Source organism: Schistocerca gregaria, chromosome 11 (assembly GCF_023897955.1).
Source record: "Schistocerca gregaria isolate iqSchGreg1 chromosome 11, iqSchGreg1.2, whole genome shotgun sequence".
NCBI classification, from domain to species: Eukaryota; Metazoa; Arthropoda; class Insecta; order Orthoptera; family Acrididae; genus Schistocerca; species Schistocerca gregaria.
Window position 1 is genome coordinate 29260758 of NC_064930.1, and position 15913 is coordinate 29276670.

Genomic DNA, 15913 nt, shown 5'->3' on the forward strand with positions numbered 1-15913 from the left:
AAACGGATAAGTCAGGTGATCTAGGGAGCCAGGGAATGTTACTGAATCGTGAGATCACAATTCTCGCACATATGCCATTGATTGCCGTGCAGTGTGTGATGTCGCTCCGTCCTACTTAAACCAGGCTTCTCGAATGTTTGGAAAGTTGCTCAATGCAGGTGAAACGAAAGTTCGTAACATCTCCACGTAACGATCGGCATTGACAGGTATTGTGTTTCCCCGTTCATCTGCGAAAAAATACGGACCCATAATCCCATGTGATGAAACACCACACCATACTGTAGCTTTATTAGCGTCTAAGGGTCGCTCATGAACGTCATTAGGATTTGTGTTTGCCCAGTACGGTAGTTTTGTTTATTCACATAACCTGAGAGATGAAAATGTGTCTCATCTGACATCCAAAACTTGTTTAGCAATTCATCATCATTGTTTATTTTTGTTATCATTTGTTCACTGTATCCTAATAGTAACGGTTAATCGTTGTCTTTCAATTGTTGCACCATCTGAAGTTTTGCACGGATGTAATTTTAAATCGAGATGAAGAATTCTGCGAACACTCTGTGGGAAATTCCAACCACTGCTCCTTCCTTACCAACTGAGCGCCACGGGCTCCGTAATACGGACTCGCGTACAACATCAGCGTTCGCTGAAGAACAAAAACTTCTTGGTCGTCCTGTTGGATTCTTCTTGAGGGCGGGTTCTGTCTCTTCAAACTAATTAATCCAACATTTTATCGTGTGTTTCGACAGAAGTGCATCATGACGTCCTAAATTATAAAAACGTCAAAACTCCCTCTGCACCGCAACCGAACTATCATTGGTTTTATAAAACATTTTTATGGTTAACGTACGCGGTTGTCCGTTCCACGATTACTGAAATGGCGGACTGTTTACTCGCTAACTGTCACGAACCTGCAGTGCTGCCACCTGTCCATGGCTGCCACTACTCATTTCAAACATTCCCGTTATTCTGTTTCACCCTGTACATATGATCTTATAGAAAAAAAAAAAAAAACATTAAAGGGCAAACACCGTACATGACTTAATAAGTACTACAATATCTGAAGAACAGAATTGCAAATAACATCATATAACAACACGAGAATTACAACATACAGATAGACATACTTAAAATAAAAGAAAAATCCAGAAAGACAAACACAATACAACCAACAGAATATAGAGTAGTGGCAGTATAACAGTGACATAAAATGCACAAGAGAGCGACAATGAAAATGTACTGTAGAAATAGAGGTTTGCACGCAAACTGAAACACGAAATTTCGCACCCGATTACGAATCTCGTCGACGCCATTTGAAAATGAAGACCTCTGCACCTCATAAATTAAATCTGGATGCTGGTAGTTTTCAGACAGTCTGTTGGCAAGCTATACTTCTGTTTATCGAAACTGCGGAGTAGAACAGGAGCACTGGTAGGGAGGAGGCAACCTGCTGCAAACGGTTTCTTATGCAGGGTGCGGCCCGGGAACTTCCTTATTTGAAACACGCGGCACACAGCGGCTGTTACTCTTTGTTGCGTGGGTCTCAGTGCTATCAAAAGAGCGAGACTTAACGTTGTTCGTTTAGTAGCGATCATGCTGTGAGCAAGAGAAGAATGCGCGTTTGCCGTTGAGGGTCTACTTTTCGAATGGACGTTGGGTCACCAAAACTCAGTGTGCATTCAGGAAACGGTTCAGCATCGCGTCTGAAGGTCGTGTGCCTGATGGGAAATCAAATGTTATGTTGGTAAACACCTTCACGGATACTGAAAGTGTGCAGACAAAGGAACCATGACCTCCAAGAACCACCAGAAGGTGGGGATATCGATTTTGAATTCCCCCGAGCGATCTGCACGCAAACGTGCAGCTGCCTTTGCAGTTTCTGAACGCACAGTGAGACGAATTGTTCATGAAGAGTTGAAATTTCATCTGTACCAAGTGTTAGTGGTGCACACGCTTCATTCGCGTGATTTTGTTTTGTTCGACGAGCTGCCTGATGACGCTTCAGCGTCTTTCAGCGACGAGGCACATTTTCATTTATCTGGCTGCGTGAATAAACAAAACATACGGTATTGGAGTGGTACGAACCCTCGAGAACTTCACGAGCAACCCCTGCATACAGAACGTGTGACTATTTGGCGTGCACTATGTAAAGTTGGCGCTATTGGCCTACAGCTTTCCGAAGAGAACGATAAGGCAGTGACGGTCTCTTCTGAGAGTTATGTTCAGATGATTTAAAAGTTTTTTATTCCAGAACTTGAAGAAATGGATGTGGGTGATGTCTGCTTCCAACAAGATGGCGCCACAGCTCGCACGGCACGAACATCCAAGACCGTGTTGCGCGAACACTTCCCTGGTCGCCTCACCTCTTTGAGGGGCGATCTCCAGTGGCCAGGACGCTCTTCAGATTTAGCGCCATGCGACTTTTTCTTATGGCGCTGTCTCAAATACTTGGTGTATACCAGTCGTGTGCAGGCCCTGGCTGCGCTACGGAACAACATTCGTGTTACTATTGCCAACATCGACAGACATGTTCCAAAAAGAGGACAGAAACTTCCGATTTCGACTGCCCAAATGCATTGAGCAGACCGTTAGCCACTTTCAAGACATTGGTCTTTTCGAAAGAAGAAAGAATTAAATAGGTGTCTCTAATACTTTATGATTTTTTTGTAATAAGGAAGTTTCCTCGCCGCATCCTGTAAAAGTCTGTAACGTGCCAATACGATGTGGTTAAGATCAGCTGCTGCCGTTGCGTCCTCATCGCAGCGTCCAGATGTGATAATCGTCCTTATCCCAGTGTCCAGACGTGACAATCTTCAAGCGATACAAGTGCGCGGGCTAACACACGAGTCGCAGCAGCGTGCGAATGACAGAAACCACGTGACGTCTACGAAGCTGCACCGAGCAGGACCACGGTCGTGGAGAGGCGCTCCATTGTACGGCCGCCAGGTGGCTGAGAGACATGTCTGCCGTTCACAGCTCCAAGCCTCATAAGCAGCCCTCCGAATCGTTGATGTGAAGGAAATCCTTGGCAGGGTTCCATGACACGTATTCTGCTCAATGCGTGTACATGTTATTCTACTCGCACGACCGCCAATTATTCTATTCGCCAAGCAGGGGGAAAATTGCAACGTTATTATCCTTTCACAATCTGCGCTAGCCGATTCTGCGACATTTCGCATTCTGTTTAGTCTCTCTGCGAGGTCCCGGAGTCAGTGTCGCAGATTATTAAGCGGAGGAGTGTGCAAATCTGACCAAAAGTTTCAGTTTTCACTTTTCTTTTCGATCAGCAGTAAAATTTATAAACTACCATTGGGACTTGTATGGGAAGTGATGAAAACAGAAACTATGTTATTCGAAGTTCCCGATCACGCCTCCTTTTGCAACTGCCTGTGCAATAACAATTCCTATAGCAACAAAAGAATGCATTCTTAGATGTCTAATGAATGCTGTCAAAGTCACATCTAGATTGCTGGCCTAGCTTCTTGACCTACTAAGGGAGACTGTTCAGAGCAAAACTCAAAATTAATTGCAGTTGTGGCCACCAGGTACGAACCTTGCACTGTGAATGCAGAAAAACGTATAGAATTGCCTTCATATCTTATGGATTAAGAACGGGACATCGGGAGAAAAGGTCAGAAAAGTCAAAAAAGGATAATGTTATTATTGTAAAGGCCTAATATTATTATGAAACACTGCTCACATAGCTTGTGCAATTGGAGCGCCGGAGACGTCGACGGGATGCTGAATCTGTGTGCTCAGCAGCAGGTCTGGTGGAATCTGAGCAAAGTGTTCCCGTATACTGGTCTTCAGGTCAGGTAGAGACCGGACGTGTCCCTGTTAAACGCGTTCATTTAGCTATCCTCAGAGGTCTCGATGACGTGCAGACCTCTTGCTGTACCTGACGGGCCGTGTAGGTGTAGTCTTTCCCAGGAAAAGCAGACTAGGAATGAAGGTGCTGTGAATCCACGCCACACAGTCACATATGGCAAGTGCAGTTGCTCTTCGTGCACAGCACACGTTTTAATAGTACCCCAAATTCGGCCGTTCTGTGTATTCGCGGCGCACTGTGGTGTAAAATGTGCCTCGTCGCTCCACAGGAATTGTCTCGTTACATGTCGTCAACTTCAGTCCACCCCAGAAACTGAAGACCAAATACAGAACCTTGCTGCGGATCACGAGGTTTGAGTTGCTGCACCATGAAGATCTTCTACAGGTACCAGTGTAAAATAGACCATGAAAGTTTCTGTACTGTTGACCAAGGGATGGACAGTACTCTGGAATGGGGACTTGCTGTGTGGGCAGTTACAGCAGCACCGACCTTGCCAGTAAGTTCCAGCAGGATAGGACACCTTGTAGCCAACAGACGTAGACTGATTTCAGGAGATTAGAGAAGCTTCAGACGCACTGCAAGCGAGGCTTAAATGCAGATTGGCTGTACCGCGTATCAGTACAGAATGAGCGAGCAACACACCGCCTCAACAGGGTCCCTTCTATCAGACTACAGCAGGAAATCACGCAGTCTGGGAATTACTCGCATTTGAAAAGTGGACTTCTCGCCAGCTTTTAGGGCAACACAGCCCCACGTGCGTCGATGCCAGGTGGGACCAAGCAGCTCCACCGTATCCCTGCACCGTCGTCAGCTGGTCTTCAAGTCGCCGCTACACCTGATACCGTATTTTACGACTATAAGACGCATTTTTTTTTCTTCGAAAAATTGCCTCCAGGTGCGTCTTGTACTAGAAATTCCATAAAAATGTCCAGCGTTTGATTTAAAATTACCGCCAGTCGTAAAAATAGCCATATATTCGACGCCTTGGGAAACTTACCTCTACCTGCTGCAGTAGTACACCCACGCAACAAACACGAGTTGCCGGGATTCACCAACTTGTAACTCTGTCTGTATCCCGCCCCGCCATCACAAACGAGATCACACTGTCTAGCCTATGGTGCGCCACTGCAGTCTACGCTGACAGTGAACTTGAAGTGAAAGTGATTTGTGTTCTCGGTAACAAAAATTGTTTCAAATGGCTCTGAGCACTATGGGACTTAACATCTATGGTCATCAGTCCCCTAGAACTTAGAACTACTTAAACCTAACTAACCTAAGGACATCACACACATCCATGCCCGAGGCAGGATTCGAACCTGCGACCGTAGAGGCCACGCTGTTCCAGACTGAAGTGCATAGAACCGCACTGCCACACCATCCGGCTTCTCGGTGACAGTACAATATTTTTATTAGTAGCTAATTTCGCTCATGGAAAGAAATAAACGGTATTCTTACGATGTGAGCTATAGATTGAAAGTAACAGCGTATGCAGAAGAACATGGAAACACGACAGCTGAGCGGCATTTCGGCCTTCCACCCAGAGAAAAAAGCCGTTCGCGATTGGCGGCCTAGTAAGAAAGAACAGAAAAAAGACGAAGAAGCCTAAATGTTCAAATGGAGGACTGAACGCAAAATGGTCAAAACTAGAAGACGACGTACGTAAATGGATTCAAGGAAACCGTGAAAATGGCACTGGAATTAATACGAAAATGATTCAAATACACGCTCGAAAGCTACCGCTACTGTGGAACTTCGAGGGAGGAGAAGCACAGGTTTATGAAGCCCCGTGAACTTGGCGCGAGAACCAAAATATCTCGGACAATGCCGCAGGAGTACGAAGAGAAAATATTACCTTTCTATTGCTGTGTTATTCCACATCGAAAGAAAACCAGTGTCGAACTAAGTCAATTAGCAAATATGGATGAAACGCCTCTGAATTTTGATGTGCCGAGTAACAGAGCTCTTGCTGTGAAAGGTGCTAAAACTGTAAACATAAAAACAAGTGGACATTTCAAAAATACATTGTACTGTTGTCCTGTCATGCTGTGCTGACGCTACTAAACTTAATCCGATGATGATTTTTTGGCGCAAAACCATGCCAAAACCTTCTGAAATACCGACAGGTATTTTTGTTGAAATTATGGATTAAGAGAGAGTAGGAGAGAAGTAAAGGTGCTTTATTGAAGAAGAGTCCTCTTCTTGTGTTACATTGGTTTAGTACTCATTTGAAACAATATGTGCAAGAGAAATTGAAACAGGGAAATACAGAGCTTCCTGTTGTTCCGCGAGAGCGTGCTTCGCAGTCGCAACCTCGTGATGTCTCGATAAATAATTTAAAGTGTATATGAGAGAGGAATGGAACAGATGGGTGATGGATGAACTCCTACATGAATTCACGCCGAAGTGAGCTTTAAAACTACAATCAAACAAGTGCGTCAGTGGATAAAACAGTCGTGGTCTAGAGTGAGAGAAGACATTATTGTTAATTCTTTCAAGAAGTGCGACTCTCCATGGCAGTGAGTGCCGTCTTACATATGAAGAGGACAACAATGACAATGAAGAGGAAGAACAAGAAAAAGAAGAAGAAGTAAGTTCAGAAGGTCAGTTCTATTTTGTAAACTAAGAACTTTTTTTGACTGACTTTCCAATCTAATGATAAAAATGGTAAAAATGTTATTTATTAAAAAATAATTTCTTGAAAATTAATGTGCGTCTTGTAGTCTGTAGATGCAGTGACGTTGCCGCAGTGGTAGCACCGGCTCCAGTCAGATCAGCGAAGTTTAGCGCTGTCTGGCATTCTCCAGCCTCCTTAGCCCACACAAGTGTCAGGTACATGTCACCGTGTTGTACTGTACTCCGTTATAGCCAAGGTGCATGCGCTATAGGGAAAAAATTACAAATAAAGTTTTGCAAATCTGTTTAAGCTATCATGGCAGTTGCTAAATTGCGAGTCGCACCTGTATTTTAACCCTTTCACACCAAGTGGTTGTTATTGTTTCGATTAAATTTTACTGTCTCTTGACTTCCACAAAAACATTTTTCCTCGATGAAAACGTCACGGCATTATTGCACGGTTGGAGGCTCTTCAATATAATGTACGGCCGGCAGTATATAGAAACCCTACAGCGGATTCATGGTACTTATGTTGCACACTAAGAAATATAATAAAATAGTAGGTAAAATGACAGGACGGGAGGTAAATCGCTGCAAAAAGAGACGGTACTCACTTTACAACGGTCTGCGTCGTGTTTGTGGACATTGTGGGTGGAGAAATGTTCTACTCCGAGCTCTTAACAATTTCGCAACATGTGCAACTTTCCACGTTTTGTCACAGTTTGTCGGCGTAGCATTTATTTTCGACGCATGACGGAACCGGGTTTTCGAGTCAGAAGGTCGGAACGTCAGTTAATAGAACGCGCGAAGCAACAACGAACGATTTGTACTATCGCCGTCAAAGCTCTTTGATATGTGTGTCAGAGACGTGCCTGCGCGACATGGCAGCAAAGATGATGCCAATCACTGCAGCCACCTGTTGCTTCCGACAGCGACAGCCGGGCACTGAGATGGGAAGGCGCAGACCAGCAGTGTTCGTAACGGGAGGCTACGGCCAATGGCGTTGTGCCGTGAGCGGGCCGTCAAATGGGGCAATCGACGTAGCGGCCAAGGAAGGGGCAGGGGGATGGAAGTGCCGGCAGTTTATCTCCTCCCCGGCTATATCTGCTGTATTTCATTGGCGTTTTCGAAGATAATTAATCCTTATTGGAGAGATTTGTAACTTAATAGCTTCTCGTGGATGGTTACTTTCCTAATATTAAGCGCATCATACGTTTCTATACACATCTGTCCCGAGGTAATGAAAGTCATGGGATACCTAGTAATATCGTGACGGACCTTCTTTTTGCCAGCATATTGCAGGAACTCCACCTGGTATGGACTCAACCAGTCGTTGCAAATACTCTGCGGATATTGAACCATGCTGCCTCTATAGGCGTCCATAATTTCGAAAGTGTTGCTGGTACCGAATTTTGTGCACAAACGTCCTTTCAGTTATTCTCCATAATTGTTTGATGGAGTTCGCGTCCAGTGATCTGGGTGGCCCAATCATTAGTTCAAACTGTCCAGAATGTTCTTCAAACTGATTTCGAACAACTGTGGCCTGATGACACTGCCTGTTGTCATCCACGAAGCTTTTATCACTGTGTGGGAGCATGAAGGCCATGAATGGCTGCACATGGTCTCCAAGTAGTCAGACGTAACTGTTTCCCATCAGTGATCGGTTCAGTTGGACCAGAGGACACAGTCTGTTCCACATAAACACAGCTCACTCCATCACGAAGCACAGTTCCTCGTTGACAACTTGGGTCCACGGCTTCGAGGGGCCTGCGCCACACTTGCATCCTACCAGCAGCCATTACCAACTGAAATCGGGACTCGTCTGACGAGGCCACAATTTCGTAGTCGTCTGGAGTCCAACCAACATGGTCACGAGCCCAGGAGAGGCACTGCAAGGGATGTTGTGCTGCTAGCAAAGGCACTAGTGTTGGTCGTCTGCTGCTATAGTACATTATCGCCACATTTCGCTGCTCTGTCCTAATGGATACGTTCGTCGTATGTCCCACATTGATATCGGCAGTTATTTCGTGCGGCGTTGCTTGTCTGTTAGCACTGACAAGTCTACGCAAACGCCGCTGCCCTCAGTCGTCAAGTGAAGGCCGTCGGCCACTGCACTGGCCTTGGTGAGAGGCAATGCCTGAAATGAGGTATTGTCGGCACACTCTTGGCACTGTGGATCTCGGAATACTGAATTCCCTGACGACTTCCGAAATGTAATGTGCCTTGCTTTTAGCGCCAATCACCATTTCTCGTTCAAAGTACTTCCCATCGTGACGCCATAATCACGTCGGAAACTTCGTCATACGGATCACCTAAGTACAAATGTGCTGCCCTTTTATACCTCGTATTCCCTCAATGTGCTGCCCTTTTATACCTCGCATACTTGCATCAATTGTGTATGTGCATGTCGCTATCCCATGATTTTTGTGATCGCAGTCTGCACTGCCTTTTCTTTGGGGCATGTACAAACTCTCGAAAAGATAACTGTGAAGTGGGCGGCTGTTTTGCAAAATTGAGGTAATAATAATTTCTCGCTCTTGGGGCGTGATGGCACCTTAATTTCCTCCCCATCCACAGTTCTGACATAGGATGATAACCACGGGCAGACACATAAAATAGCCTCCAAATCAGTCTGACAGCCGCTAAATGTTTACGAGGTGCTTTCACATATGAATTCTGACAGATGAACATCACAAAGTTGGTATCCTCCTTACACAGTTAGTGCACGCGGTAGATTTAACAATAAGTGATATTCCTCTGCAGAAATGTGTGTAGTTGACATGGAGAAATTGACGCCATGAAGTAACTGGACAGTAGCCTTCAGGTTTTGCGCGGCTACTAAATAGGCACGAAGTGTACTTTGAGCAACAAGCTTGACAAAGGTACAACGAAAGTGACTGTGCACTGTTAACGCACTGAACGCTAGCCTTCGACCTTGACAACTTTGTTATATAGTGATTAAAACTCTTCTGGGTATGATGCCGCGTTGTTGCTAAAAACTAACAACAATAATAAACTAAAACAGACGTTTCGGCCGAATTGCAACGGCCTTCCTCAGGGCACGACTGGTTTTGCAGGGGGATAGGTGCTTCTATTTATTACAGATATCGATGTCTGACGTCACTGCTGTAAGACTTTTAATTGGCCCTTTAATATGATTGGATAGTCATGATGTAAGATGGAAAGAAAGAGGCTATTCGTGGATGTCCATGTGGTCAACGATTGCTAGCTGTCCGCCAATCAGCGTTCGGCTTCTGGTCGGCAAGTTTTCCTCCTGGTGTGCGCGGAAGTGGATTGGCAGTTGCTCTACAGCTGTTTGTGCAGACTCGCCCGTGTCCCGTGTAGCTTCTGCTCTGCGGCCCGTTGGACTGGGATGGCCGGCAGCCAGGACGCCGTGAGTTTGTAGCCATCTTCTCTGTTGATGTTGTCAGGCTGCTTAATAATACCGATCGCCTCCCGTATTTTGCGTTCTCGCATCCACGATTCTTCCGCCAGTACTCGGGCTTCCTGGAGCCTGACAGGTTGTCCACAGTCACAGTGGTGTTCCGCTATCGCCGATTTACTATGTTGTTGTAGTCGTACATAGCGTTCGTGTTCTGCTACTCGTAAGCTGACGGGTCTCGCTGTTTCTCCTATGTAGACACCTCCGCACTCTCACCGTAGTTCGCAAAAGACTTGCAGTGTTGAGATAAACTGACGCCTCTAGAACCGCTCGGCCACAACGGCCGGCTGATGAAATAAATAAAGACTGTCGTTTGAATAGCTTAGAATTTTGAAAACTACACGTTTGTTTATAAAATTTAAAGGTGAAAATTTACTAGAGGACTTGCTTTAATTAAAATATAGTTAGTTAATGAATTCAAAAGATTACAGAACTGTTTTGTATATCTCTCGTATGAATTACTGATTGACACTTAATGTTGCAATATTTGAAATTACGTTAACTTACAAAATTTCTTGACTAGCAACTTAACTGGCTAATGAATGGTGACATTCAGCGGAGAAAATTAGTGTAAAGGATTCTAGCATTAAATCCTGGAGTTTAACAAGTGCAGTGGCTGAACTGGAAAAAGTAAATTTTGATCTGACTAATCTTTAATGGCAATTGTATTTCAAGTTACTTAGTTTTTGAAACCAGAAAGAATGAAAGAAGTATTTCTGATGAAAGTTGTCAATTCTCTGAAATCTACTGATTAGCTGGTACTGCTTTAAGCATCACACACTGTACTAATAGTTCCAATTACCTGTTACTTTACATTAACGTCGTTTCCACCAAAAGTAAATATCTAGCTGTAATCAGCAGACTGAATGCTAATTCTTGAGTAATGAAATGATGAGAAATATTGTATGTACGGTATTTTGGCATTTTTGTGTCTGTGTAACATACACAGAGAGTCTTTCGTCACAGACAGTTTAAATATAAATGGAAAAAAGCAGTTAATCAGCAGGAGAAGAATGTTAGCAGCTGGAATAGCTCACGTATTCCATGTCTCAGGATGAATTCGCCAATCTCACTGGACACATTAAATCTAGTGGTAACGGTACTTTAATTTTAGCTAACAGTTCAAATCTTGAAATGTGAATAGAATTGTTATGTCATCGTGCAGTGACTACGAGGCCACGCAAGATAACATGGCCCCTGCACAGAAATGAACAATGAAGAGAGTAAAGTTTTTATTCTTTTTTTTTTGTTGCTATCTTTTTTATATGTTCAAATGTTCGTATAACTCTCATTGTATAGCATTTAGCATCGGATATAAGGAAACTGCTGGTTGAACCTTAACTTACTCAGTTTTTTAATAACGTGAGAAATGAAGGTAAATAGGGCCAGATGGATCAAGCCAATAAATAAAAGAGCGCCTTTGAGGAGGACAGTCCGCCCCTGCGACTGAGCGCCCAGCACGTTCGTCCCGCGGCACTGCCAGGGCTTTCCCCTCGGTGGGGGACTGCGTTCAGCCTCGTGGTGCCACGCCGAGAGCCACTCGACCTATTGGAGGCGGTTCCAAGTTCAAGGGCCCAGACGACGAGTGGGGGAGTGGTGTTGCGACGGCGTGGCCTTCCACACCACATCCAGTGACTGCACTGGATGCAGGATGTCACGGCAATCAGTGATGCCTGTTTGGCCCATCTAGGGCCAGAATACTGAACTTTCGACTTGAAAATTATAACGGCTCGCTGCAGTACACATAGGTAACAAATGTATGTTGTGTAGGGTGCGAACGAACAGTCTTATAGAAAGCAGTATATTTATTCATATCTTGAAGTTAAGTACATTGTTCCTCCTACAGGCGGAAAATCTGGTTCGCTCCAAATGTGCCTTTGATATTCAAGTCAGGAAAATGGGGCATTACCATTAAGAGATCATTACCGTAAATTTCGCAAGGTCATATCTGAGGCATTACCATTCACTTTCTAAAACTATATTACAACTTCACCGAATTACTGTATTTTTGTATCTCGCTGCTGGAAGAGAGGTTGCCTAGCAAGCCATTTATTGTGCTTGACAATGTGAGAAGAGAAACCACCAAAAATAAAGAACATGCTAGCCAAGATAAGAATTGGTTAAATTCACGTAATATTCAGTATAAGCAAGGAAGCACAAAAATTTATATACTCACTATCATGAAAACAACAAGCTTGAACATATGTTACTGTATACAAGCTTCTGACACATTGTTCCTACAAATACCAAACTCTTTCTGTAACAGTCATTACCAAGTGGGAGGAGGGAGCTTTACTTAATGCCCACTCAAAAAGATTGTTGTTGTTTTGGTCTTCCGTCTGAAGACTGGTTTGATGCACCTCTCCATACTATTTTATGATGTGCGAGCATCTTTAACTGCAACGGCAACTGCAACCTATATCTTTCTGAATCCACTTACTGTACTCATCTCTTGGCCTCCATCTAAGATTTGTACCGTCCTCACTATACTCAAATACTAAATTGGTGATCCCTTGGAGTCTCAGAATATGTTCTATCAACCGATGCCTAAGTAGTTTGTGCCACAAATCTCTTGTCTCCCCAATTCTGTTCAGTCTCTCTCATTAGGTACGTGATGGACCCATCTAATCTTCAGGATTCTTCTGTAACACCACATTTCGAAAGCTTCTATTCTCTTTTTATCTAAACTGTTTATAGTCCATGCTTCACTTCCATACAAGGCTACACTCTAGACAAATACCATCAGAAAAGATTTCCTAACATTTAAATATATATTCGATTGTAACAGATTTCTCTTCTCCAGAAGTGCTTTTCTTGCCATTGCCGGTCTACATTTTATATCCTCTCTGCTTCACCTATCATCAGTTATTTCACTGCCCGAATACCAAAACTCATCTACTGCTTTAGGTGTCCCGTTTCCTAATCTGATTCCCCAATCATCAACTGATTTAATTCGACTAAACTCCACTTCCATTATCTCTTTTCAAAACATTGTCCATTCCAGTCAACTGTTCCTCCAAGTACTTTGCTGTCTCTGTCATCGGAAAACCACAAAGTTTTCATTTCTTCTCCCTGAATTTCAATTCCTACTCCAAATGTTTCTTTTGTACCCTTTACTGCTTCCTCAGTGTATATATTGAACAACACTGGGGATAGACCAAATTCTTGTCTCACTCCCTTCTCAACCACTGCTTCCCTTTCGTAACCTTCGACCCTGAAACCGCCGCCAGGTTTCTGTACAGGTTGTAAATAGTCTTTCGCTCCCTGTATTTTACCCTTGCTGCTTTCAGAATTTCAGAGAGTTAATTCCAACCAACATTGTCAAAATCTTTCTCTAAATTTTCAAATGCTCTAAATGTAGATTTGCCTTTCCTTGATCTATCTTATAAGATAATTCGTAGAGTCAGTACTGCCTCATGTGTTCCTACATTTACACCCCATTCATATTCATTGTCCCAGAGGTCTGGTTCTACCAGATTTTCCATTCTTCTGCACTGAATTCATGTTATTATCTTGCAGCCATGACTTAATGAACCTTATAGTTAGCTAATTTCCACACCCTCAGCAACTACTTTCGTAGGAATTGGAATTACCACATTCTTCTTGCATTCTGAGGATATTTACTTTATCATACACATACTGCACACCAATGGAAGACTTTTCTCATGGCTGGCTCTTCCAAGGCTATCAGCAGTTCTGACGGAATGTCGTCGGCTCCCGAGCCTTTTTTCGACTTAGATCGTTCAGAGCTTTTTGAAATTATTATCAGAGTATCATATCTCCTGTCTAATCTTCATCTACGTCCACTTCCCTTGCTATAATATTGCTTTCAAGTTCATCTCCCTCGTATAGTCCCTCTGTATACTCCCTTAACCTTTCAACTTTCCCTTCTTTGCTTAAGATTGGTTTAAAATTTGAGCTCTTGATATTTATACAGCTGCTTTTATTTTTCTCAAAGGCCTCTTTATTTTTCCTACAGGCGGTATCTATGTTTCCCCATAGTGAAATATGCTTCTAAATCCTTACACTTGTCCTCTAGCCATTCCTGTTTAGCTATTTTGCACACTCTGTCAGTCTCATTTTTTAGACATTTGTACTCAATTTCGCCTGCTTAATTTCTAGCATTTTTAAATGTTCCGTTTTCATCACATAAATTCAACTAGTATCACCTGCGGTCAAAATTCGACCAATTTCGTCGGTGGACCTGATTTGTGGTGGCGAATGTCGTGTATGTTATAGAGTCCGAAATTTTATCTGCAGAACTGGTGTGTGATCAATGCTGCATTTAAATACTTCTTTGATTTCTCTCTAATTGTTCAATAATTTCAAGGTAGTCTTTGACACAAAATAATGTGAATGCCGTTGTATCACTAGTCACATGAGACGCGACGTGAGATACATTACAAAATCTGCGCTGTAAATTCATCAAACCCCAATTACAGTTCTCAAAATTATTTTTAATCATCTTCAGTGCACATTTAAATGTATCTTTCATTACGACGGTAGAATTATCTTTATCAGTATTTGCATTATACCTATTACTTCTTATACTTTCTCTATGCAAAAATTATGTCTCTCTAGCTCTTCGTTTCTCAGTCCGACCCATTAATTTTCTCCTTCGAGGCACAGAGTAACACAAATATAGTTTCCTTACAATACGAGACGTTGTAGCTAATGAAAATGAATATATTGAAAATCAGAAACACTAAATGTTGTGGTGACGGCGGCAACAGAGCACAGAGTTAGTTTTGTTTATTCTTAGACCACTACGTTTCGTTTTCCGCTGTTGAAATCAACCAGTATGAGTCTGGTATGTGTGTATTACTGCAACTGAACTACCTGTAACATTTGTGCATGAACGTCCCAAGAATGCAACTTCAAGTAGCGTTGTTACTATTGTGTGTCGTTTCTTCCATAGCATCTGATCGTCATGCGTAGCAGAAGTTGTTAGCAATGTCAGAGACGAAGCAAAACTTTTCACATGTGTATGTCTACTTCCTTTTACTTTTCCTAATGCCTATGTATACACTCTACTTTTTTGCTTTGTGCACATCTACTGTGAAGTTTCTTTGGAATTATATGAATTTCATTGGCCTCCTTGTATAATTGATTTTAAAAATTGGCACTTCACTTTTTGATGCTCACGTATTAATATTGTGGTCGTTAAAACAAACGGATGCATTGTCATTATGAATGCACACATTGTTATTACTCTCTCTACGCATTCTCCTTATAGGCATGCATTTAAACAAATATAGTTCCCACTTAATAAGGGAAGTCGAAAGTCGTAGTTATTGAAAATTAATTTACTTCAAATTTTCTGGTACTGGCAGCAAAACCACACTGCTTATAACACTATCGATATCCCTAACAACCGAAGCTTTAGTTCTGTCACGGGAAAAGCCACGTATAACACTCTAACTTGCCATGAAACACGGTAATGTTACCTTCTGAGAGGATTTAAAAGTTTTACCGCGATTGTGTCTGATGGACAAGGGTATCGCATTACAATTTCGATTTTTGTCAATAACAGAAAAACCGAACGGGCTTTAATCTTTGGAGACAACGAATGTGGTAAAATCATAAATGAATGAAAAAAATTAACTGTCGGCAGCCCAATTAGGCATATTAACTTGGAAATATACACGATGTGATCAAAAGTATGCCGACACCCTCAAAAACATACGTTTTTCGTATTAGGTGGATTGTGCTGCCACCTACTTGCCAGGTACTCCATATCAGCGACGTCAGTAGTCAGGCATAGTGAGAGAGCGGAATGGGGCGCTCCGCGGAACTCACGGAATTCGTAGTCAGGTGGTTGAGTTTCACATGTGTCATACGTCTGTACGAGAGATTTCCACTCTCCTAAACATCCCTAGGTCCACTGTTTCCGATGTGATAGGAAAGTGGTAACGTGAAGGGATACGAACAGCACAAAAGGATACAGACCGACCTCGTCTGTTGACTGATAGAGACCGCCGACAGTTGAAGAGGGACGTAATGTATAATTTAGGCATATATCCATACCA